Here is a 3,579-nt window from a genome sequence, read left to right on the forward strand (position 1 = left end):
ATGTTAAAACTGGGAGTCCCTCCGCCCTCACCACGGTGTCTTTAAATCATATTGGTCCATCATATTAAATAGGAGGTAGACCTGGGAGACTAGGGTGTTTTATACCATCCACCCACTGCCTTTTGCACTGATAAATCTCCGCATAAGAGCAAATTAGTCTTCCTATATAAAATGCATTAAAACCTTTTAGTAGGTACTTCCAAAAATCAGATAATAATCCTTTGATGACGCCCATATACATATATAGAGAATGTAATGTAGAAGACTGTGTATGAATGTGTGAATGATTGTTGTTACTGATATCCACCCAAACCACGATCTTACCAGGTAGATTGTAGTCTTCTCTATCCTTGGGAAGCTTTATACCCCGGGAGTGACACACGCCACATCAGAGCCTTTACGTTAAACGTTAAAAACATTTATACCGCGCACGTTCACCAACGGTTTCAAAGCCTTAACTAATGGACTTAAAGTGATGAATATATCCTCAACAAAAGAAATGTAAAACCTAAATATATCTATGTATGATAATGCAATACATTTTAGAATGATATAATGAAAGAATGTTTTTTATCCACAGCTTGTTTGCTCCCTCTCCCTGTTTGTACACACCCCCCGCCCTGAAGAAGGTGTGGCCCACTCTGGCACCGAACACCGAAACGCGCGTCGGCGTGAATTTTTGGGACTGTAACAACCTAGTCCATATTGACCGTATCCCCTCACTTGTTCAGCACCCATAATTGGCACCCCTGTCTAAATGTATAATTCCACTCTTTGACAGCTGTGTGTGTTCCCCTATTTGTCATCGGTTGATTGAATGAGAAAGTGAATGAATCAGCTAATTCCGAATTGTATATGAGTTGTTGCTGTGTATATGGGAGTGTGAGAAACATGTATATGTATTTTACTTAATTGTCCTATACATTCATCTGTTTGTTTTCTGTTTTAAAAAAAATATTTTGAAAAATGTACATATATGAAATGTGTTGCACAAAAACCATGAACTTGGGAGAAAAAAACGTATATAAAAAATTGTAATAAAAGGATCATGAATTCAAAATACCAGTAAAGTCTATGGCTCAGATGTGTTGTTAATGTCACCCCATATGTAATATTGTGGATCCCTATTGGGACCCTTGATATCATTAGTGGCAGGGTGTTCTGTTTTCTATTTTGATGTGAATTTTCCCCTTTTTTCCTGCCCATTATCAAAAATCCCTCTCGGGGAACCCCCTTCTACTATATATTGTCTTCACAGCCCTGTGCTGTGGGGGATTATCTGGGTATACGGTTTGGGTGGATAACCCATGAATGTGCATGAGTAAGAATTGATGAGTTGAATGTAGAGAAAATACCAGGCGTCTTCCGACTTATAGACCTATAACCATCCTCCGCCCCGATTTATCTAATAATGGTATTAAGACCTTTGGCTTCTCGGAAGATGATTTTGCCAAAATGATTGGCGCTTCCTCGGACGGTAACAAACCATTTTCCTTACCCAAGGGACTAGACGGGGATTGGACTAAATTGTTAAACCTAAAGAAAAAATCAAAAAGAACTGAACTACATGCTCAGTTTATTTTGGACTATCTGAGAGCAGGCACCATACCTATTGGATTGAGAGTACGAAACATACCAGGCATGTTTATTGAGATCAGACAGTTCCTGGAGCGATGGGCTTTAATATCTAACCGTTGCTCCAGGGACTGGATGATGCTAATCATCGAAACTGCCCGAGAGGTCATTGACCTCCTGAATAAAGAGATATCAGAATTAGAGGATAAACTAAGGGATAGAAATGCTGTGGAGCTTGGGAAAAAGAAATTAGAGGAAATCCACCAGGAATTGGATTCTTTTTCGGATTATCTTTTAAAAAGAAAGACGGAGAAATTCCGCAAGGATATCCGCTTATTCTCCCAAGAACGCGCGTATCCCTATTTAACCCAGGGGTTCTATACCAACCAAGATGACAATAGCTCACGTGGACAAACCCCACGATGGGGACACAAAAAGGTAACTACTTTTTCGGACACCACCGACTCTTAGGGGGACCCCCCAGAGGAATATGACCCCAACTATGATCAGGGGTTTAGCTCAAATCGATCAAATCGAACTGGAGGAAATGAGCGCCACAACCCTAGAATCGTTTTTTAGGCAATCGCCGGGGCAATGCACGGCAGGCCCCTCGGACGACCCAAACGAGGAACTTCCATCAGGGTCGGGGCCAACCCCAAATGTACGTTCAGACACGCCATCAACAATACTGGCGAACATAAGGGGGATTGATATTGTATTTGATCTCACCACACGAGAGATTGATCCTAGCACTGTCCAGCTATTGACTCGCGGCCTGTCAATTGTCCCGTTGGCAAACTTTGATAAGTTTGAGCTGACCAAAGACCTACAAATGTTCTTCCGCAAAATCCGACTGAAAAAGTATTTTTTGGAACACCCACCCGTTAGGGACACTGAAAACAAATCTGGATCTCTTCATTCACGCCAACGCTAGAAATGGTTGGCCCTGAAGTCAACATCTTTGGAAAGCAGTGATGAGAAAGATTGAAAAACTGATTCGATATGTACCCATGCCTATAACCAACCTACCCACTCAAGAAAACAATGCTCTAATGGAACTGAAGACCAATAAAAACATTACCATCAAACCATGTGATAAGGGGGGTGGGATCGTGATTTTTGACACTGACAACTACATCACCAAAATGAATGACCTCCTAACTACATTAGGACACTATGTATCTGCGCGACTAAACCCTGAAAATGCCTTAAAACAGCGAATTCTCAGAATAGTAGAAAATGAAGTAGAAACCAATGCCATTTGCGAACAGGAAGCAGAGTTTCTCACTCCTAGCACTACTAGGATACCCATTATTTATGGGGTACCAAAAACACACAAAAATAGTGCTGACCCACCCCTTAGACCCATAGTTTCCACGATTGGGTCGGCGACAGAACCGCTCTCTAAGTATTTTGATAAGTTTCTGAAACCCCTGGTCTCCGAACTTGAGTCCTATGTCAAGGACATGGGACATTTCATCAGCTTGGTGGAAGGTTCCCCTTTCTTTGAAAATCAAGAACTAATGGTGACCCTAGATGTGGAGTCTTTGTACTCCAACATCCCCCAACAAGGGGCTTTTGACACTATCGAAAACATTCTATCCATGAGACCCGAGGCCAGCAATACTGAATTCATTCTCCAGTGCCTGGAGATAGTTTTGTTTGAAAACTACTTCGAATTTGACCAAACTATATACAGACAGAAGGTGGGAGTGAGTATGGGTGCCAGCCGTGCCCCCAGCATTGCGTGCCTGTACATGGGTGAGTTTGAAAGGATTAACATATTCAATGAAATGGCCCCCTTCCATGAGAACGTCAAGAATTGGAAAAGATTCGTTGATGATATCTTTTTCATATGGAAGGGAGACCAGAATACATTAGACAAATTCATTATGTGGCTTAATGCAGCAGACCCAAACATTCGTTTTACCTGTCAATCCAGCCAGTCCAAAATAGAATTCCTGGACATATGGATACAGCATCTGGACAATACTTTAAAGATAT

This window comes from Lissotriton helveticus, chromosome 3_2 (genome assembly GCF_964261635.1).
Source record: "Lissotriton helveticus chromosome 3_2, aLisHel1.1, whole genome shotgun sequence".
Lineage (NCBI taxonomy): Eukaryota > Metazoa > Chordata > Amphibia > Caudata > Salamandridae > Lissotriton > Lissotriton helveticus.